Source organism: Xiphophorus couchianus, chromosome 13 (genome assembly GCF_001444195.1).
Source record: "Xiphophorus couchianus chromosome 13, X_couchianus-1.0, whole genome shotgun sequence".
In the NCBI taxonomy this organism is placed as follows: Eukaryota; Metazoa; Chordata; class Actinopteri; order Cyprinodontiformes; family Poeciliidae; genus Xiphophorus; species Xiphophorus couchianus.
In genome coordinates, this window is record NC_040240.1 from 13,825,067 (window position 1) to 13,849,171 (window position 24,105).

At 38.2% G+C, this 24,105-nt stretch overlaps 1 long non-coding RNA gene across 1 annotated transcript in view; it reads right to left on the reverse strand.

The window, feature by feature from the left end:
- LOC114156455 (uncharacterized) overlaps window positions 1-24,105 on the reverse strand; it is a 36,440-nt gene extending 12,335 nt beyond the window's left edge. Inside the window, exons 1-2 of the long non-coding RNA XR_003597943.1 lie at window positions 23,893-24,105; window positions 7,344-7,503 (exon numbers count right to left, since the gene is read on the reverse strand). This is a non-coding gene — a long non-coding RNA (uncharacterized LOC114156455). The remainder of the gene's footprint in view (window positions 1-7,343; window positions 7,504-23,892) is intronic.

The window sequence follows — 24,105 nt, forward strand, 5'->3', positions numbered from 1 at the left end:
GTGCCGTCGGGCCGCTTTGTGATTATGATACCATATCTGCATCTATTCTGGAGCTTCAGCTGTAGTCTCAGCTCCATCACTGCTCAAATTAGCCTTTCCTATTAGGTTTTTGAGCCAAGATTAGAACATAATGCAGCGTGTCATTTGAAGAGGCAGGGTTAATGTTTGCCGGGATGTTTGAGAGGTTATCGGCTGTCAGTAGAAGTTGCTAGAAAACTTGATGAAGCCTGTGTTTCATTTGTGACCAGTAGCTAATCCAATGAACGTGCTAGTATTCAGAGATGAAGTATTGCAAGTATGGTTGAAATTCCTTCTTTGTGTCAACTTTATGCATGTTCATAAATATGAATGTCAATGTCCAAATTTCTGCTGAAAAGCTGCAGCTTTCCACGTTTTCCTCCACTGCTGCGTTCAAGGATGTCTGGACAGTCTGTTCCCCTCCACACTGGTACATCTGAGTCAACTTTCCTACAAATTTAATTTCAATAATCTAAATAGGGTCAAATACATTCAGACATTTTGTTGCTTTTGTTAGATGACGTTGTAGTTATACGAAGGTGCCAACAAACTACTGTTTGGGTCCAAAGTTAGTTCAAATTCAAATTGAAATGAAAAAATACTTTATTGATCCCAAAGGGAAATTAAATGTCGTTGTAACTCATATTAGTTCAAATTCTTCTAAGAGTTATAGTAAATATTGATTGTAGCAAAAAGCATTATTGGGCATAAATATCTTTTTTAATAATGCACTTAAATGGGTGTTTTCTTGGTATGACATTATAATATCCAGTACTTTATGAACAAAATATTTCCTTGTGGATTTTTCCTAACCAACTTGCCTTATAGCAAGTTGAGCCACATGGTTTTTCTAATGATAAACAAGCTGTGAGTTGTAGATTCTCAGTTGGAATTAGGTCTGAATTTTGACTGGGCCATTGCAGAACCCAAATAGGATCTAAAGCATTTTCTTGTGGCTCTGTTTTGAGTCATTACCAGTTGACAGGTGAATTCAGACCTAGTTTCATGTCTGCTGCAGCATTCAACATGTTTTCCTCCAGGACTGTTTTGCATCTAGCTCCATCCAGGTTAACTCTGACCAGCTTTTGTCCATGCTGACAAAATACAAACCCTTCACATCTGAAGGCAATTAGCTGAACTGGACTATTTAGTGATATCAGTGCAAAGTGAGAGCTGAATGAAGATGCCTGGCACACTTTCCAGATTGATATTTTGAAAGTGTTTTGAAAGCAGTTCACCAAATCCTTCTACTTCACAGCTATGTACAACTTTGTAATGTTCTTTAACAAAAAATATTCATAAAATGACAAAGATTTTGGTCTGCAAACTGACAACCTATAAAAATGTTCAACTGGATGTTTCAACAGGACAACAATCGCAAACTAAAATCAAAAATGGTTTTGGGTTGGATAAGGCGAGCTCAATGTGTTTCCGGAATGGTCAGGAATGTTACAATTTTGGAGAATAATTTGAAACGCTGGGATTATGTGTCAAAAAAAATTAAGATAAATTCATCCAATTCAAGCAAAGAGTGTACATAACACATCTGAGCCAAATGCACATTGTTGAACTGCTGCAAACTTGAATGTTCCAATAATTTCAATAAAAGCACAAGCTCTTTTAAACATTCAGTTGGACCGAATGTATGAAGTCTCTGTCAAATGCATGACAATGATAATCAGCTGGATGAATTTTATTAACCAGATTTGCTCTTTTTTAATGTAATCTGCTATGTTGTTTTAGATGCTAATATTTTCTACAGCAGGAAACTATAGATGAACATTAACATATAAAGGTAAACCTCTCAGAAAATAAAAAAAACTTCAGAAGAAAAAAAAAATGTTCTAGATTTAGGGATTTGACTAATTGAAACATACTAAAATCACAAAGTTCATACTAAATTACCGATACTAAGAAATCATATGTTTTATGGCATATGATTAATATTGATATTGCTTAATTACTGCATCGGGCTTTTTAAATAATAAAATCCCCAATGATTTAAGAATGATGTTTTTCTTTATGGCAAAAGGAAGCATCATTCTTTAAAAAAAAAAATCACCATCTATTAAATATATAGAATTATTAATTAAATTAATTTGTTATCTCTAGTTTTAATATATAAACGGTTTTAGTGGATGTTATAAACTGCAGCTCGTGCTGTATGGCATAAATGTGATTTCACCTACTCTAAGTGATATAAATGGGGTTAATGAGACAACAACAAAAAAAAAAATAAACACACAAAAGGAAAAAAAAAATCTCAAAGTAAATTAAGTTAAATAATTAACTCTTTAAATTAAATAACACTGCAATTAGCCAAACACAAAGTCTGGGTTCAGATGTTACAGGAACCTGAATAACACTGTGTGTGTGTGTGCATGTGTGTGTTTGGTAGTTTGATTATTATGATGGATTATTATCATCTGTCTGGCTCTTTGAGGGCGGCAGAGTATAGAAATGGCCAGTTTCTTAGACTATTATCGCTCATCAGTTTGTGTAAATGGCACTTTAATGCTTCAGAGATATGTGATTAAAATTAGAATAAGTGGATGTGAAAGAGGAGGTCCACTCTGGTGAGGTCTGCTTTTAAAACAAATCGTGTGTGCACGATGGTGGGGGTGTGTGTGCGTATGCTTAGGAACCAGAAGTGTTTGTGTGTGTTGTGTGCGCAGGAGAGCTTGTGTATGGCCCTGTCATATGATAAATGTTCTCTCTCCTATAATCTATGTGCTTCAAAATATGATGTATGTGAGGATGAACTTTGAATTATAACCTAAAGAGTGACTCATTAATCTTCTGACTTTGGTGGGGAGTGGACCAGAGGAATCCATTTTGCCTGTTTATGTTTTATGAATAATGCAATATTGCAGCTGGCCAGTTGGATCCAGGCAACAATGTCCAGACACACAGAAGACAAGAAACAAGCAAACAGCTCTGTTTGCTGGAATGTAAAGGAAAGATGCCTGTTGGCATTCACAAAGAAGGTCAACAAATCTTATTGAGGTTTCACTGGACGGTGATGCATGACTAGTGTCTCCTGGAATTATGTTTGTGATCAAAGTGCTGCTTCTTTATTCCTTAGACTTAACTTTACAACTTTGTGTGATCCTTCATGTGTTCTGTCTCCAGCAAGCTGCCAAAAACGTTCCCACCGAGACTCTGCACTGGAATTTCTACTATCCTGCTGCCAGAAGCACTTGCATACCGTTCAAAACAGATATTTACAGAGACTACTAAAAATGACATTTAACCTTTTCTCCTCACTGCCTGACATTTTTTCAGACTAAAGATTTCTTGTCTTAGTCCAGTTAGTACTATCAAAATTATTTCTATTTGCTAAATGTCAGAATAATTAAAAAATATATGATTTTCAAGGACGTCTTAAATTACTTTCTTTCATACAGTTAGGTCGCCATACCTTAAAACACTTTGGAAAAGTAGGTGATAATATCATAGCTTAGAAATTGTTTACTAAGATTTTCACACATTTTCCATAATTTTTTAAGGCTTTTCTTTTTATGTCTCTTTTTTTATTTCATTTTAAATTTACAAAATACAGAATATGCAACTATTTGACTAATATTGAGTCTTTTTCATTTGTAATGTAATTCTCTTTGCCTCTATTCTGTTATTTTGAATGATTTTGTGCATGAATAGTGTTATCCAAATACAATGGCAATGCCCATTTTGCTGCAATGATAAGAGCAATCTTTGTAGGAGTCTACATGAAGCGTTTAATCATTTAAAAAGTAGATAGAAACTGGTGCCTTAGCAGGACAATGTCCTCAAACCACTAAAACCTGGTTTGATATGAAATGAATGAAGCAGACTGATATTAATGCAATTGAATGACCTTGAGCTCAATGCTGTGGAAAATTTAGACTTTATGCTGAAAAACTAGATCTATGCCAGGAAACAAAATTAACTTGAATGAACAGTTTTGCCAAGAAGAGTGGCACCCAGTTAGATTTACTGTAGGAGTGTTTTGATGGCTGCAAAAAACATGAGGCCAAGTATGAACTTACTAAGAAACGTTTCACCAGATATTATGGGCTTGAGTACATAGTTGAGCCAGGAGCAATCATTTTGACAGATGCAGATTAGAGAAAATCTGCAACAAATTCTAAGTTATGGTCACTCCAAATTTATCAATATTGCAGTTTGACTAATTATTCCACCATATAAGAAGAACTTTTCAAGCAAAACACCGAAAACCCAAAATTAACACGACATTAATGTCATAGAAGTGTGTATGTTCAACCATGACTTTACATTTCCTTACCCTTACTCAGCCCAAACTGTTTTGATTGTCAAATTCCAACAAGTTAGAAAAAATTAGCATCTCTTAAGAATTTCTCAAACCACTTTTTTCATTTCTATGCCATGAAACAGGAGCCATCTATTTGTTTAGGAAGCATTTGCTGTTAAATTGTGCTATAAACAGGCAATATGAGGCCTGCAGAGCTCATTTTTAACAGGAATATGCTTTGCCACAGTTTTAAAGGCAGATGTGCATCTTCTTAGTCAATTATTGTTTTCCGCAGGGATCCATGATTGTCTGCGCTGCTAGTCCAAATAGTCATTAAAGGTCTCGAGTCCCTGGTGGGGTCCTCAACTAGAGTGACAAAATCCTCTTCGCGAGGAAATGTAAAAGCCTAACAACTTATCAGGTGAGTGCAGACACAATGTAAGAGGTGATTTACTCTGAGCAGGCTACATGTCACTAGGGCTTTCTTCGTGTCCCTCAGGTCTGATTTGAACTTAAATTGCCTATGTGAAGACCTGGGTTTGCTTCTCATTATCTTACCTCTCCTCCTGCTCAAATATTAAGGAGCCCCATGTGTTGCACTGCAGCGCATTTGCAACTGGTAATGTCCTTATTCTGTACCTTTTCCAACTTTACAACATCTGCCATCCTGCTATGGAAGATTTTTAAAAGTCTTGCTCTCCTGTTTATCAGAGAAAAGAATTTGAAGAAAAAAAACTGAAAGGAAAAGTTTTGAGATTGAGAAAAACAATTCTCAATCTAACACAGATATTTTTTTCCTCTTACCTGATTTTATGGTTTAACTTTGAATGAGATACAATATCTTACTTGACGACTACTGATGACTTTTTTCAGTGTAAGAAGTAGTGACAAAAAATTTGCCTAAAACTGTATCAAGTAAATTAGTACATAAAATTTAAATTACAACAATGAAAGCATTCAAAAATAACTTAATCAAAAGTAAATTATTTGTATCTTGTCTTTCACTGTTACTTTATTTGATCTGCTAACCAAAATACAGCCACAAAAACTTTAATTACAATGGTAAAATCTGTTTTCAGCCAATCTAACGGTCTCTCTTTATTAGTTGACTCTGTCCCCACAACCTGCAGTGCAGGAACTATTTCCCTTCTTACGCCAAAATAGGAATCTCAAACATAGAAACAGAATATCGAGATGAAAACCGGGGTTCATTAAAATGGCTTAAATCAAACTTCACTAGACAAAGTCAAACTGGATAGTACTTCAGAAGGCAGGTTTAATTTGACAAAAATCATAGTTACTCCCCTCATTATGAAGCAAGAGGAAAGCAACTGAAAAATGGACACAAATGAACAGATTGGGAATATGAAGCAGATGTCAAAATAAGTATTTAAAAAAAACTACAGATATCTAGAGATAATCACAAGAATCAAAGCTCTAAGCAGCCATAAATGCTGTGCCTTAGAGTTATAACCTGAACCCCCCCTTTAAAAAGCTCCTCCACAGAAACCTTTATTATGTCTATATTAATATTAAATACATTTCTTCCCCAATTTCCCAGCAGAACAGACAACACACACCTCTACAGACAATATTTCACAACTGTACAGACGGCTGACCCATCACAATCATGCGCAACAAGATGGAGAAGGATATAGGAGCAGGAAAGTCTACATTAACAAACTTCTAACTGCTGGCAGAGCGACTCTTCACACTTCCTGCAAGAAGCCAGGCAGCCACAACCAGATGCATCAGGCATACATTACATCCCTGTTCCCTGTGTATTTACTCTGCCATCCAGTCAGAAAGATTTGTTTAGCTGCAGAGTTGATTTATGGACGACAAAAAGTAATCCCTTCTTGTCTTGCGTGCTGTAGCTGGGCCTCCTCCTTTGCCATTGAGCCAAGCTAGCACAGTCTGAAAGCCCTTGATACCGTGTTCGCCCTAAGGTGTAATGTTTGATAATATAACTACTGCTTCTGTCATCCAGACCTCCCCGCACCCTCCACCCCGTCTGCACCCACCCATGGCACTCCTCCCCACCCCCACAAATACATTACAGCCCCACAATGCTCTGAGATTTATGAGGGAGTGGTGGAACAGGAGAGAGGAAGAGAGAGAATATGCATTGATTGAAAGCCAAAGATAGTCCCATCCAATCCCGCCCCGAAGAACATCAGTTATTTTGCATCCTGACACAGCGATTGATAACTCGTAAATGTGTGCGGGGGGATGACGAATGCAGATGGAAACTGACTCTGACAAAAATGATAACGGCATCGTTCTCTTGGGGGGTTGACAGAGGTGGAGGTGGGATGCTTCTTAAAATATTTAATAATTGATACGGAGGCTCTGAGATGTTGTTTGACCCTGGAGGAGTGTGAATGTCACAGAAAAAAAGGAAAGACTTTGAAGTGAAATATATTAATAGGGTATATATGAGTGAGTCTGATAACAAAGAGACCAGAGCTTGGGGATTAAAATGGCCAGTAAACTTTTTGTATTACAAATAAAGTGGTTATGTTCTAATCAGCAAGTCTTCAGCTTCTGTTTTTGTCAATTACTCAATTTGTGCTGCACCATTTCCTCCAAAGCTTTTATTTGCTTCTGTGGGTTTCAGTTTGAAGAATCTTTATCGTTAATAAATTAAAACATTTCCAGAATAAGATGCATCTACTTCTTAAATTATTTTTAATGACAAAACTAGACCACAATGTGAAACTTTAGGCATGAGAAAAATGTTTCATTAACTTGAAGATGAGTAATAAAGAAATTCTAATAGGAAAATCATTATACTCTACTCCAGTCTCTCTCAGTTGGTGGGTTCTTACATAAAAGTGGGTTCTGGTCTTCGGTAAGAACACAGAATGCCAAGACAAACACTATGGATTCACATCTATTTATACTCGGTAATGATAATGCCTTGGAGTGCAGAGTTACGCTCCTTGATTCACACCAAAGACAAAAGACACAATGTTTGCTTATGATGAGTTTCATGAAAGGCAGGTAAAACGCTGACTATGTGATTCTGATTCAATGAGAAACTAAGAAATGACAACTGTGTGAACAATACCTTCAGAATGCATCATGTGACCAGATGTTGAGATTTTCGGAGGTTAGCCTCTCGTACTTCTTGTGATTCACTGTGATGTGCCGGTATCCTTTCCTTGCTACTTTCCCATTCAGCTCCACACATCTCTGTGAGTGAGTGTGGCTTCTCAGCAGTGTCCTACCTTAAGATAAAACACAGAAAACAGAAGAAAACAGGCTGGTCATTGAGAATGAACTAAAAGCTGCTTTGCTTACAGTTATTTCTATTGAATGTTATAAGTGTTAAGTAGATTGTATTATTGTTTTTATGTCATTTTTTGTGATTTATCTGACAGGACTGTTGTAAATGAGACAATGAGTCTCAAAAAATAATTTCTGCACAAATAAAGGATTAAATATTTTGATGCTCTCCTTGGGACCACAAAACATGCTCTATTTTCACATTAACTCTTACAACTTCAAGTATGTGATGGAGTTCCACCAATGAACCCTAAAAATATTTAATTTGGTAAACTCGCATGCTTTTAAACTGCACTTTTCCCCACATCATTAATTTTTCAGGTTTTTAGCAATAAACTGCTACTGAAAAGTGTGATTTCTTTCAACAATGAATGCCTAAAGTTTCAGACGGAGGATTCTTAGCTTAAGTTACACTGTTTGAGTTTTAGGATCTGCAGTTCCAGCTTCGAGTCTTTACAGACTTTGAACGTCTACAGATTTATTTATCCCAAAATTGCTCAAACTCAGTGAGATGTTTGACCCAAAAACATGACTTTGGGGTCTTGGGATCATTGCCCTCCTTGAAGGTAAATTTCCTCCCTCTTAGCAAATCAGTTTCCCCTGATGACAAAAAGATGTGGTGTAACAGTCATATATAGTGCAGATTCACTCCATAAGTAGTGTTTGCATGCATGCCAAGAAGTTCTACTATGGTTTCATCGGTCACACCATCCAAACTATTTATACTGGCTATGCAGCCAACATGGCATGAGGCGAACTGCAAACATGACTTCTTTCAACAATACTGTTCTTTTTGCCACTAGTGGCATTTAGAGAAGTTTATAGATGACAAACTCCTACCTGAGCTACAAATTTAAGCAGCTCCTCCAGATACTCATGTTCTCTTTAAGTGACCAGTCTGCTGGTGGTGGCTTGGTGGGTTTGCATCTAAGCGTTCATGTCATTCTCTACTTGAAAATTAAAATGCAGCTCCAAATATACGTGCAAATCTAATGCCTCGGAATGAAAAAAAAAAATACAGCTTTTATAGATAAATTAGTGTTAATAGAAGGCAGGTTTGCAGTTTCCACTTTTCTTGGTCCACTGGTCTGTTTCTGCCCATCTTGCAGGTTAGAGTTCTCTTTCATGTAGAAACAGAAACAGTGATGAACTTTAGATTAAACAAGGAATCCAAAAATATCTCAGTAAAACATCTAAATCCCTGTCCATATGGTAAGCGGCGGACCCCCGCGGTGGACACAGTAGGGAGCTGAGCAGTCTTGATGCCATCTCGTCTCATACCTCCCAAACAAACCTCAAAAATCTCTCTCCCATCTAGTTTGAGACAAATCAGTCTCAAACGTGCAGTTTGTGAAGCATTTCAATCCTCTTACAGGAGTCTGAAACATCAGACAGTTAAGAAGGCCCAATTAACAAATGCAGGAGATTAAGGATCACAGTTGATAAAGTCTAATATCATTATACAGCATCAACAGGGGAATAGAATCTGCTTTAAATCTTTACTGAATAAAACTAGAATAGTCATAAAGATCTATGTGCACATATGCAAAAAGTCACGATGCAATAAATTATTGGCTATTTTTGCTATACGTAAACCAAAATCAAGATACTAAAATACAGCAGAGGTATTTCTTGCATCTCTTTCTGTTTGGCTCGCAGTAAGTCATGAGGAAGCTGCTTTTCTTATACTGCAACCATGCTGAACGCTTCTAATAGAGGAAAACTTGGAGTGACTCGCTCTGCTGTCCTCTGGGAATTCAAGGTGTTAAAGCAGTTTTCTGCAAATGCCATCACTTTAATAAATGAACCTCTCCATAAAGCTGAAGAAATTCTGATTAAAGTTGGACTGATGTTCCCCAGAAGTTAGTTCAAGCACCTTCTCCCCCCCGCCCCGGTAATACGCTTGACAACGCCTACCTCCAAAGAGAAGGTGGAAGAGAGGGAAGAAGCCACAGAGAGAGAGAGGAAAAAAAGAAGGACGACAAGAGCAGAATGTGAAGAGACATTAAAACATTTCAAATGAAAGGTGCGTCAGAGGGGCTTGTCAGTGCATTACCGCCAAGATTAAAGGGGTCTCGGTGTCTTCTGTCGGGTTCAAGGGAGACTGCATAAGGATTTGGCTCAGACTCTTAAATACTTCTGTCGACTAAGATTCAAACAAACACTTCCACAATAATTACATGTTGACTTTTCTTCATTTCAACAGGAGGTTTCTTCTCTCTTTTAAAAAAAAAAAAAACTCCTACATTGTGATCATAAGCACTCAATTTGATTCGTTTTCTTAAACACCGCCATTTACTGATTACAGAACACAGTATGGGAAATAATATAATAATGCTTGCACTTTATAAGCCTTTGAGGTTCAAGAGGAGTAAGGCATTTAGTTCAGGTATTAGTTAGGGAAATGAATGTGTCATAGGTTGTCGTCAGAGTAAATTGGCAGCCGTGCCAAAATTGTTTCTTCAATGTGTCATTCTGCATATTTTGCACTTTTAGCTCTTAAATTTGAGCTTAATGCATTTTTTTTAAGTACAAAAAGTTAATACCTGAAGAAGCTGTCAAACCTGCTGCAACTTTTAACACAGCCATAAAATTAAATCTCCGTCCAAGTTTTGATTTAAATTAGTAAAATAATGCACAACTTTACACTGCTTTGTTACTCGAAAATCTTAAAAGACACTCGCTACTCATCCTTGCTCCTTTAACCCAGACAGAAAACCATTTGGATGCTACGAACTACAACTGTCCTGAATATCAGCAGCTGTCAGAACAGACATGGAGACTGACCTCTGGATGTGGTGTCATATGTCAGAGCATCCGCACGCATCTGACACGAATCCAAACACGAATAGCCATTTGTACAAACCCAGCAGGTCCAAAGGTGACTGTCAGAATCCTATCAGATCTATACTTTCCTACAGAAAGACTGGCTGTTTCAAAGCATTCCCAGAACTTTTCTAAATTTTAATGTGTAATTTTGCAGAATGCTGCTGTATTTGCTCAGGGTCTATAACGTTTCCTGGCATGTTCAACCAGGTGAAGTCTGATCGGAAGAACTTACTCTGGTTCTGTTTTTTTTTTTTTTTTAACTCCTTACGTAAACAAAATTGTTGTCATAATTAGGTGTATATAAGACCCAAGTGCAGAGACAGTCTAAAGTAAAAGTGAGAAGAATGACTCAAAGAACTAAAAGGGAAAAAACAAAGAAAAACGGGTTCAGAAACATCAGCAGGGCAACACAAGGACCAGTGAACAACAATGAAAAACAAGGAGCTTACATAAAGACGCAGGGCGGAGAGAGACAAAGAACCATATCAGCTAATCAGGGGAAATGTGGTACAGCTGTGGCTGGAGGAAAGCAGGGGAACTGAGGAGGGAAGACTAATTAGCACAGAGGAAGTGCTGAACCAAAAACTGAAATCAAAAGAGGAATGCCTGGAAATAATCTAAGAAAATACGGTCAAATGTAACAGGAGCAGAACACAAGAATAAACTAAGAAAATAAATACACTTATGTACAGCAGCTTTTTAACAATAATAAATACAATGAACTGAATAGAATATAACAAGACCTATCTGGCTATAAACAAGGAAATGAAAAAAGTACAAAGACAAACTATAACCGAAACCCAAACATTCCAGGATAGTGACTGATAGGTTTATTTTAATTCCTAGTAAATGAACTTAAATTAATTTTCTAACAGTGACAATTGTTAGCATTTGTGTTTTAACCCTTAGCCCTGGAAAATACGCCCGATAAACGTCATGTGGGCATTGCGATGCATGTTAAGAGGTTAATAAAAAAAAGATTAACTCTATCTTTATGGATCTGACTTGTGTTTCTTTTCTGTAAGTGCCTCTGACCTGGTGCTTCTTTGTTAACAATGTCTCTGTCTTGGTTGGAGCCTTTCAATAAAGACACTACGGGCGCTATCTATGTGTTTAGGATTACTTGTGTGTATAATATTAGAGCTTAGATCCGCAGTGAAGCAATTGGTAGCACTTTTGTGTTTTTTGTGCACTCTGTTGTCCTGTGATGGACTGGGACCCCAACTCTTGGTCAATGACTGGTGGAGACGGACACCAGCGCTCCAGGGGATCCTACAACAGTAAGCAGGTATAGACAACATGGAGCAATGATGGATTAGTTCTGAATTTTCCTTCCTATAAATATCCCTCCTGTTTAGAGTTAATTTGCTAGTGACAAATTATCTCTAAACAAATGACAAATGTAATTTATAAAGAATTTGGCATAAAAAAGTAGTCTGACCTGGAGATGGTTTTCATGCAAATCTTCTATGAAATGATAATAAATGTGTATTTTTATGAGATAGTTGAGGCTCCACGCAGTTGGGAGAGGCGAGGTGGTTTGTACATGTGCAGAGGAAAGATAGTGTACATATTGGACACAGGATGTTAAATATTGAGCAGTCCATACGGAGGAAAAGAAACAACAGAAGGTTCATGGATGAATGTGTTTAGAGGAGGATACTAGAGACAGGCTGAGATGAGGCCAGATGATCTGCTGTGGCGACCCCTAAAGGGAGCAAGCAGAACCGGCTTCTCACACAGTGCAGTTGTCCTGCATTAGCAGAACCTTTACCGCCAAGACATGTTCAAAAGCAATACATATTACCAAGCTGCTGATGCATGTTACATACTCCTGACTGCAAAGTGTTACACAGCCTGAGTTATATTCGCTTTGACTTTCTTGTCTGCTCTAAACAGAATCCTTGCTATGCATGATTCCAATAAAGCAAAGTGCAGTGTGTGAATAAATCCCCCGAAACAATTTCTCTAAGATATTTACATGCTTTATTTATTTATTTATTTTAAAAAAAAAGAAAGATGAACAAAATACTTTAAATGTCAAGGTTAGCAAAAGCCTTCCAAAACAAATGGGCATATCTTTGTCAGAACAAGAAAGAAAAATGGCAACAAATAACAACCTACTGTGATGCTAAGCTACTTAGAGGAAATTCTGCCCTGAAGGAGAACACTGTGCTCCCCTTATTTGTCCGGTGCAAGTGCACACATCACAGAATGAAGACAAAGAGTGAATTTCTCTCTCTTTAAACAACAACAACAACAACAAAAAAACATATATATACTGAAACAGAAAGGGATGAAATTGATTTCAAGTTGTGTCAGTGGTGGTGAAGAAAACAGAACATAAAAACAAGCTCGCTCTCGTCAGCTGCCTTGAGAAAACAAAACTGTGCCATTTAAAAAAAAAATAAATAATAGGATTATCGTTTCTGTTTGTTTGTCACGGTGGATCAAGAAAATTACAGTTAAGAGAAGAGCTTAGAGCCACATTGTTATCACCACTTCAGAAGAGGAGGCACAGACTCACAATATTTGCATATTCATTTACCGCTTTTTGAAATGCACCTTTTTTTTTTTTCTTCTTATTTTTTTAATTAGTCTCCGCGTAGCAAACACTTAATATCCGCGAGCACCTTGACACAGCGAGACGCCGCAAACAAAACGTCCTCAGCTGCCGCCGAGCACTTAACTCGGGGATCATCAAACAGCGCGAGGCCTGATGCGTGTCAGAGAGACGTCTGAGTGGGAGGAAGAGGAATGAAGAAGGAACGGAATGAAGGCTAACAGTCAGCCGCGAGGTTGTGGGAGCTGTGATTGCTTGTTTGTTTTGCTGTTAGCGCCAGGAACAAAAACAAACAAAAGAACGAGACAAAAGCTTGTGAGTCTCTGATTTAGATCATAGCAGCAAGTTGTATCGCTGTTCTGTTTTTTTGTTTTTGTTTTTTTTCCCTCTTAGGTTGCTCATGTTTCAGAAGGTGGTTGCTTCAGAGGGTGACAGAAACTAGAGGGAGGTTTGTTAACATTGCTTTACCTGTGACACAATGTGACCATCCACTCCTGCCTCTGCTCTGGTGACTAGCAGCTTGATGAGGAAGACAAACAAATGAGTATCTGCTCGATGAAAGCTGCTTCCGCATAGAACTATATTACCTAGACACGCAGTGCTTTGTGTTCAGATACAAACAGGTGTGTAAATCAATGACACTCTACACTTATGAAACAAACTGTTGGAAAATTAACCTCTAACAGTAGTATATTAATATGCATTCATTTTATTAGGGTAACTTTTCCCTGATTAGCCTGAGTCAAAGTTATGTAATTTCAATCGATAAGAGAAACTTAAATATCTATCTAATTCTTAAACAAGCTAGTCATGCAAAAAGGGTCTAAAATAGACTGCAAAACACAGGCTTGTCCCTTCAGGTGCAAAGAACAACGCTATTTGTGGTTGGACATTTAATTTGTACTCCTCATAGGTTCTTCCTATTCCAGCATTTGGCATGGTAGAAATCACAGCCACTTCAAATTTCTGATCATTTGCACAATATTTTTCTGACAACACAACATAACAGAGCTCTGCCCAGAATATGGGTCAAGACCAATCTGCAAGAACAGAATCATATCCATGTGGGAGGCTAACAAACTTTATTCCCCTCAGACATTTTATTGTGCAAGTACAAATAATTTTGGCTCATATTTGGTCCAAGTTTATATTATCCTGAAAGTTCAGTTTTAACATCATCCTTACACTTCAGCTTAGAATGATAAAATTCTAACTCAACAGATTATGACACAGTTGCATAGAAAGTCACAGTGCAGAGGCACAGAGTTTCAAAAGTGATCAAATTAATTTGATTTCAGATATTTTTTAACATCACAGGGTTGAAACTGACAGCTGTCGGTCCAGCTGTCTCATACGTAATCCGCAGCAGTGACAGACGTGCAGTTATTGAACAGAACTGTTGGACACAGACGCCCTTTGAGTCATCACATCTTTGAAGAAAACACCACTTAGTTTTGGCAGACGCTTTGTCCGTTAAATTGATATGCACCGCAAAACTGACGAATACAAACACCGTTTACAGAGCTGGAGGTTTAACAGTGAAAGAATATTATAATTAGTGCTTTTGTCTTTGCCAAATTATACTTTTGATCAACAATTTACTAAATTAACGATGATCAAAAAGTGATTGTGATCATTGAAAAAACAAAGAAAACTTTTATAAACCAGAAAGCCAATCAGTCAATCCCAAATAGTTCCTGGAATTATTTGGGAAAACAGTCAAGTTGAATAAAGTTAAAGTTTATTTATATAGTGCATTACAACTACATCAGCTGACCAAACTGCTTTACAATAAACAGGAACCATCCCAAACTGTGTTGGAGGGATCTGCAAACCCAGACAATGTTGCCAACAATTGTAATGAGCACTTTGAAGATCTCCTCAACCCCATCATCATGTCCAAGGTAGGCAGAATCTGAGAACTCAAGTGAAGTTAAGTCTATTACCATGGGAAAATTTGCTGAAATTTTTAAAAAGCCTCCGTACTGACGGGGATCAAGGGGTGGATGAGATTCATCCCAAGATGAAGAAAGCTCTTGACTTTGCGGAGATATTGTGGTAGACATGACTCTACAAAGTTACACTGGAGATCTTGGACACACCTTATCTTTGGAAAGGGTGACCAAGGACCATCCTTCAACTATTAAAGAATACTTGCTTTAGGGTGTAGGACATTTGGCTCTGACCAATTATTATATTTTGGATCCAGGATCCAAAGGTGTGGCTTTTATCTTTGCTGAGAAAAATTGGACTGAATCTTTATCCTCACTGAAGTGCTGAGGGGGTTCTGAGAGTTCGGTAGTCCACTCCACCAGCACTTTTGTGGACCAGGAGAAGGTTTACAGCCATAATCCTTGAGGAATTTTATGGGGCTTGCTGATGGACTGTGGAGAGCCGGGGTTGTTTTTCAGGAATATTAGGTTTAATCTCATTGTCACTGACATGCTGTAGCATTTGTGACAAGGATCTCATTGCATAGAATTAGAAATTAGGGTGCCTACTTTGAGAAATCCAAGGTCTTACCCTTACCTACTGTGGATAATATGCATCCATTGCTTTTCTTCATGCCAAGACCCACGGTGTGCATGAATTACACTCACAACTGGGGATCAATCTCTTCCTCAAGTTGAAGTTTCTTGGTGTATTGTTCGTCAGTGGGGGTAGGAAGGAACGAGAAATGCATTTCCAGATTGAAACCTCGAGTGTGGTAATGTGAGCATTGCTGTGGTAAAAACTGAAGATGGTTCTTCCATTTCCCAATCCTCACTTGCAATCATCAGATATGGATCAAGACAGAAAGATCCCAGATGAAAAATGGTGAAACAAATTTTATCCATTGGGGTGACGGGACTCAACCTTAGAGTGAAGATCAATAGAGGATTTAGAGTAGAGTCACAATTTAGATGCTTCAAGCATCTGATCAGGAGAACTTAATTTGAAGCTTCATAGATACTTTCACTTTGGAGGACACCTTGGGATCCCCCAGGCTGTGAAATAGAGATGGCTGGTTGGATGGATGAGCTAACAGAGTTAGATGAGTATCAGTCATGTGTTTTTACTCTAGTGGTGCTTTTGAAAATTTGTTTTGACAAAAAAACACAATCAGACTGTCATCTTATGAAAAGATGATGTAGTTTACCGTAGACGACTCCACCCCATGGGGCTGCATTTGTTCAAACTATCTCAGATTAAAATGATATCCAACTACAATGGAAAGATAAACTGACTGACTTTCCTCAAAATTGTGGAAGCAAGTGAGAAGCTATCCTCCCACCACTTTGTGTCTTTAAATAATTCAAACAAAAAATGCTTTTAAGATCCCCTTCTATTTCCATCACTCCCGCAGATGGCAGCTTGGCTCCTCTGACTGGCAGTCAGGCTCAGATGACATGACAGATGTTATTTCATCTCTCTGTTTCTTGTTTTTCTCTGTTTGGACAAAGAATAATAATTGGATCTGTTGAATGGGACTCACAGTTTTGGCTCCATTTTGTTTCTCGGTTGCCATAGTTTTTATTTAATTTTTTCTTTCTTTTTTTTTTTTAAAACAGACGCTGTGCCTTTGATTTTGTTTGTCTTAATCTATAATTTTTTGGGGGTGAGGGGACGAGAGCCATAGTTTGACCAGAATCTTACTTATACTTTCAGTCAGACTTAAAACGATTCATCCAGGTTTTTCTGAAGTACTCGAACTTCCTCATCCGTCAGTCTAAGAATTCACTGCATGCTGCCTTTTTTTGGACTGTCCCCGTCTCGGTAGAGCGCAGCTAATTGACTCTATAGCATGCTACCAAACCTGTTTTATTCCCCCTTTCTGACATATCTGATGTGTTTGCATGTCTCTTTGTGATATGTGTGTACATAAATAACACAACTCTGAATATCTGTGTGCAGTAAGGAGGGCTGGTGGGGATGGGAAAGGGAGAGGTGGGCAGGCGGATGTTCCTTCCGCAGCAGTGCTGTCGTGTCGCCGCATTTCTTGCTGACAGGTCTGATCAGAAAGTGATGACAGCCTATGATTGTCAAAACGCCCGCAGCTGAGTGGCAGATCGGCTTTGGCTCTGCCTTATTTTCCCACTTCCCTTCCCCCTGGTTTTGTCACATCTCTTTCCCAGCCGCGGTGTTGGCTTAACTCGGAGTGAAGGTAAGAAGTGACGCGCACAAGGCAGCATGAGGAACTCAATCTCGGCGTGTTGTGTTAGGGCCATTGTAGATGTCATGCGTTAATACTCCCACGGCTGTGGAGAGGCGAGCCGGATAGTGACAGTGTGGGAGTTAAACTGGGAGCTGGAGAACTGAGTTTGGTGGGGATCTTGACAAACAAAGCAGTGCGGCGCCTTTGCATTGTGTGTTAGAAAGGTATGACAAGAGCTGTGCGTGTAGTTTCCCTAAAAGACAGCCTGAAACAGAGGCTTCAAATCACGCAACAACAGGTAAATTCACAAAAAACTCCCAGTTTTAGCACTCGAAGTGGTCAAACAAGTTTAAACATGCATTTTCAAGAAAAAACTTTTACTAATAGTGGTGAAGCCCAATATCCATTTGCTAAAACATGGAATTATAATTTCATGACGTTTATTAGATAAACATCTCATGAGACTGAGCATCAAATAAAGCCAAGATTAAATATTTACTTTTTCCAACATAATATACATACACGGTGGCCATCTTCGATCACTAAATAATAGACCTCTGGCCTTTCCATTAGCACAGTGGGCTAAACTGAAGTTAGGATTTAAAATGCAAGCTTAAAAATATGTTCATCTTTAACTGCGAGGACAGCAGCAAGTACTGTAGGCTATAGTCAGTTATGGTATTTTAAACACTTGGATTTAAAGCCATCAAATATTTCCATCATACCATCATACTTACAGTTTAAGGTCATTTCAATAAGAAGCAAGGCAAAGTGCCGGAGTGATTTATGACTTTATGGAGCATGGAGTAATGCAGCATTGACCCTTCCCCACACATTGCTGTACACTGCCAATCAACTGGCTGATAGAAGGCTATTACACTTTGCCTCCCTTACAAGATTGAAAAACTAGCTTGGTCCGATGTGGAAACTAAAATAACATTCCTCTTATTTAAGTAGTCTTACTACAGACTGCTTCTTGAAGCCCACTTTAACATGGTATTATTTGTCTTTTGGCTGTTATTGTGACTAGTACATATTAATTAACCATGGAGATTTCTGTTTTTGAATAAACATGAGATAAAATAAGATTAAGTCTACTTTTGTTGGATGCACATTTGAAGTAAATTCCGTTACAGGTTCCCAATTATGTTCACATGATTACATCAGTGAAGTAGGAAAAAGAAGTAGCACTCTTCTGTTTTAGTTTATTTTTTAGAGATAAATGTTTAAGGTTAAACAAATAAAAATTTTTACATACAAAGTAACACAAAAATTAACCTTTAAATTATTTCACATACTGAGAGGGGGGAAAGCCACACAAACATACTAGACAAATTTAAAAATAGATATGCCCTCTTATTAAATCAAAAATTAACAAATTTCCTTGGAAAGCTGTGTTCAATTTCAATAGCTACACCACAATAGCAACTGTTTGACATGTAGAATCAGGAATTCACTTTGATAGAACCTTTTTAACATTTAATAGAGGTTTAAAATGTCCAAAGGAACACATTGTGCCCTGAACCGCAACAAAAATCAAGAACAGATGAAACACAAAGTCAAAGGAATTTTTAAAGGTTTGGAACACCAGAGAACCACAGTGAAAACCAATATCCTGGATGGAGAAACACACAGCTGATATGAAGGTTTACTAGAGAGGCCTGCCTACCAAAATTATTCTAAAAGTACGTTCATGGCTTAGCCCCCCCAAAAAACCAACCCAGGGCATACATTTAAAGCCCTTCAGGTGTTATTTGTGCTCAAACTTATTTGACATGCAGTGACCTTACCTTAAGCAATTTGTTCATACTCAAAGTGACATTTATGATTGATGAATGGATGGATGGATCCAATTCTGCAAATGACATTGGACATAAGTCACTCCACAGGATAAAAAGACTTATTAGCAATTATAAAAACTTGATATTGGCTGCAGCACCCAAGACTGGCACGATCAGTGACTAGGTGTGAGGAAAATTACTTTTTCACATCAGACCAGGTTGGTTTGAATATTTTTTTTCTCTGTTATCATTTCATATCTGCATATCCTTATGCCAGATATTGGAATATCTATGATGATCTGAAAAATGTAATTGTGGCAATAAAGCAAAAACAGAGAAAATTTGCGAAGGGCAAATATTTATTCACAGCACTGTAAATGGGAAATCTTTTAATCTAAGAATGCATATGTACTGTACTAATTTGTCCAACAGTGCTGTGCTTTTAGCAGCATTAGGCCTTATGTAACGTGATAAACATCTCTATAGTTGACTGCTAATGGTCTCAGATTAGATCTACTCGGATACAGTTGCCCCGTTCTGTGAAAACAGCTGTTTGGGTGTGTTTGGCTCATTTAACTAACTCATCATATTAATGCAGTTTTGCGCAAAGTCCACACTTGTCTCCGTCTCACGGCTCCTCCACCGCCCTCCTGTCATTCCTCTGTCACTCTCACTCCTACTGTGATCATGATTGTTGGATAACTGTTAATTAATGAGATGTCAAACTCATCCTAATGATAGTGGCTTAATTTTGGGGCTGGAAAAAATAAAACACTAATACATCGTGCTGCGGTGCCCTTAACTGGGTAGCAAAAGACACAAAGAGGGTTAGCCTCTTCTGGCTTTTTCAGGGAGCCGGTTGTGTTAACAGATCCAGGACATGGCTCATCCTCAGTGGAGATGTTAGGCAAGACAAAAGTGACAGGCTAACATTCATCCGCCTCCTCATCTTGTCTATTTATAAGTATATTCATATTCATAAGCTACTGGACCATGTGCATTTAGCTTTATTGGAAAAACTGAATCTCAGTCCTTATTCCTGGCAACTGACAGAGAAAGATTGCAGTGCCCAAGTGACAAAGGACTGGCAGTGTCTGGTGCTACATCATCGTATTGACGTGGGCAATGAAAGCAGGATTTCCTCCTTGAACTTGCAAAAATGACTTCACCCATCACTTTGGACTCAAAGTGAGTTATTAGTTCCTCTTATATAAATTTCAAAATGATGGTAAAGACTGAAATTTACAGAGTTCTGGATCCTGTTTACCCTTTTTTTTAAAACAAATTGATGGTAGCGGAAAGATATTTTAAATATCTGTATGAATATTTAAACTAAAAAACTGTATATGTATATGAAACTAGCAAAAATGTAAGATTAAAAATTATAATTATTTTTAGCTTATTTAACAAGCTTCAAAATCCTTTTAGTCAAAATGAGAAGAAAATCCTCCAAACATGACACAGTGCAGGGTAAAGCGAGAAAGTGAATGACATGAACACTGTGATTAACATGCATTAACTAGTGGCATGTATAAGAAGACCTGTATACACTATGAAACTGACCACATTTAGACGGTACAATCTATCTTTGTAGATCTACCAAAGACTAAAATCCAGAACTCAAACTTCAAATAACTCACACACTGTGAGGCCTTTAGTGGTCTAAGCAGGTAGGAAGGATGTAGTCCACCACACTGCCATGACAGCACTGCAGAACTTGATCAGTAATGACACATTCCCCCACAGTGTCTAAACTGAACCAAGTCCAACTCAGAGTAAGTCATTAAAATGCCAGAAGGCACAGGTGAAGAAGAAACACTGTGGTCTCCTGAAAACCGGAACATCAAAGCCCTCGATTTGAGTGTAGAGCAAAAAAGAACAAAAAAAAAACGTAATGAACTCGTTTTTCTCCGTCTTCCTTCACAGACTAATATATTTATTCAGGTAATCATGACTTCCTCTGTTTCTCTTATTGATTTGCAGCTTGTCTCGCTCCTGTTCCTCCCCTCTCTCTTACCCCCAGTCCCCCTGCTCCTACTCTCTCAGTTCTTCAAGCAGTGACAGTCGCGCTGCTCATAGACACTGCTGCCTTTGCATAATGCGTATGCGCCTTCTGTAGGTCGAATGAAGCTCCTTCGACATGTGTCAGAAGCTTGCCGTGTAGGTTTGGACTAATGATGGCATAACGGCCAGCCCACTGCCCCCTCAGCGTATGCCCACTCTCCTGCATGCATGTGTGTGCAGGGGGGTGGCAGGTTTCGTCATGCTGATTAAAAGCAACCCCCCCCTTCCAGCTCACTCACAAAGCCCTGCACAAAAAGACAGTGGGGAACATGAACCACTGTCAGGTTGGCCCAGATGAGGACACAGGATCCATGTCACCTGAATTTACCGGCCTAATATGACAGCCAAGTTGTGATCCCCTGTCTGGGACGTGTCACGTTTGCAGAGTTTGGGCTTATTCTCATGCAAATGATGTCAGGTTTGGACAGAATGTGAATGAGACTCGTCACACTGTCCGAGAGTCTGAATCCCAACCACATGACAGTAGTTCCTCGAGCCAGCGCCGGATGAAATAAATACGACATTTGACATTCAAACCAGGCAACTAGGAAAAAGAAGAAAAAACCCCAGAAATAGTTCAGAATAATGAGGAATTTGAGGGAGGAACCACAGCGCTGAGACTGTAACCTTTTTCCTTTTTCTGAGGTGCTAAATAGCACATGTCCAAACACTGAGGACATGAAGTCTCTTCACAGACTCATACTGGCATTTAGAAGATGCAAACAAGTCTTTGTGGTTTAAATAAAGATAATAAAAGACTTTCAAGTTAATTAGACCATCATGGATTGCATAACATGATATATTCTTTACAATAAAACTGAACAAAAATCAACTTACTCGTCAAGAAGAAAGCATAAAAAATAATCTGGTTGCATAGTTAGACTTATTTAATACAATTTCATCATCATTTGCCCACTCTGGCTAATAAAAGTAATTTAAATGTTCCAGGTCAAAACAACATCTTGTGTCCACCGAACTTGTAAGATTCACTTCTGAACTCGCATCTGACCTGGCCATTCAAAAAATAAATAAATATACAAATAAATCATTTTGTTGAGGCTGCCAGACATCCAAGTCAAAAATTTCGCACACTCAAGCTACATTTAAAATAAAAGTTGCTTTTATTCAGCCAAAAAATTGATTGGAAATGATACAGGCATCGCTCAAAAGAAAGGGCAACAAAAGGTGTAAAATTATTTCCAATCCTGTATAACATACATTCTTCTCAACAGCCTTACAAGGCATTGCAGGAGTCAAACGGTAAATATAATAGCTGACAAGCTTTTAAATGTCTCCAATCGTGTTTCTGATGATTTGTCTTTTATGATAAATTCCAATTTCTTGGGGTTTGAAACAACAAGATGGTATCAGTAAAATTGTTGTGTTTCGATGGACAAAACTGATGACTGACAAAAATGAAAGGGAGACAGAAGACCCCGTTTAGATATGCATGTGTGTTTCACGTTGAGCATAAGTGTCCCTTGAAAGAGAATAGTCAAAAACACAGCTGCACAACACAGCATATGCGTGCCACTACCCAGCTTGATCAGCCCGCATCACAAAAGTGCAAAGTGCCGCCATTTAAACAAAAAACATTATAGTTTTATGTTAATAACCACAAAAATAGCAGCTGCTGCAAAAATGGACTCTTGGTCTTCACTTCTGGTAAACTTCCAGAGGAAAAAGGTTGGGAATCTATAAAGAGAAGACGATCTGAACGAAATATTAAAAGCAGTTGATTATTTGCAATAAGTCATAAAAGCATGAAGCTAATCTGGAATATTTTACAGAATAAATGTCAATTTTACATAAGAAAAACTTTGAAAATGATACACTCATTCCATATCACAGAAACCCAGCATGTTCACCGAAGTGTGGACACTTTTGAGACTCGCTGTAAACATCTCAATTTTTTAAAAAGATAGTTTAACAGAACTGTGATGTGCGGCTCCTCGCACCCGTGGGCCAGGAGGAAGACTTTGATAGATCCTAAAAGGCGCCCCATTCATTCAGAACGAAGGCAGCCGTCATTATTCTCAAAAGAATCCACTTTGTCACTTCTCCATTCTTCAAGCACTTCCGCCTTGGCCTGATGAATTATGGCGTCTGTATCTTCAGAAACAAGGCTCTTCTCCTGACAGGTAACACCACACTTTACAAGACGCCTTTGACTGCTCGCAGATCTCAACAGGGACGAACGTGTCAACAAGCAATCGGATTCTCAACCCTCTGTCCATGATGAGACGTCTCGGGCGGTTTTAAGCCTTCAGCTTCTCTTGAAAACTGCCACTGAGTTCTTCTTTTTTTTTTTAAAGCTATAACTTGAGGTGCTACATTGTCTCACTGTCAGGATGAGTGCAGCAGGAAGAAATTAGTCTGACACCTCAGGTAGATTTATTTCTGCTCTGATCGACACCTCAACTTCTGTACGTGTTCATTTGTGATGAAATGATAAGTTAGATTTACACAGGAGGTGAAACATTTTAACACGTACGACAACAAGAGCGTTTCAAGAGAATGGACCACAAGAAACTGGAAAGATGACTGCAAGACCAAGGTAAGTGGTTTAGATTAAATGCCAAAGGCAGTTACCACAACTGTGCTGTTTAATGGTTGGAAATATGTGCAAAAATGTGCAATAAGTCAAATTCTTAACTAGACAACAACATAATTTGAACATGACGCAAATCTTGTTAAGCGTCACATATAGTTATTAAAAGAAATCTCTTCCCTCTTTAAAGTTTTAATCAGCCAGTTTTACGATATTTAAACTAGTACAAACTTTCTTAATGTTTATGTGTTTTAGAGATAAAAACTCTTATGACAAAAGATAAAATTAGGGAAAACAACTTAGTCTCTGCTCCACCAGAAAATTCACCACTTAAGAATCATATGACTTTAGTTTTGCTTTGAGAAAACAAAACAATAATCAGGTTACTTTTAGCTCATAAGCACTCACCTTTGCTACACTGTGGCTTTCATGGTGGATTTCTAGGATGTTAAGCTTTATGCCAGAGGTGTCCAACCTCGGTCCTTGAGGCCTGGTATCCTATGTGTTTAGTTCGCTCCTTGGTTCAACTCACCTGGTTCAAATGACGGCTCGTTAGCAGGCGGCTGCAGAACATTGATATGCTGTGGAGGTCGTTACCACCACCAGGGAAAGGACTAAAAC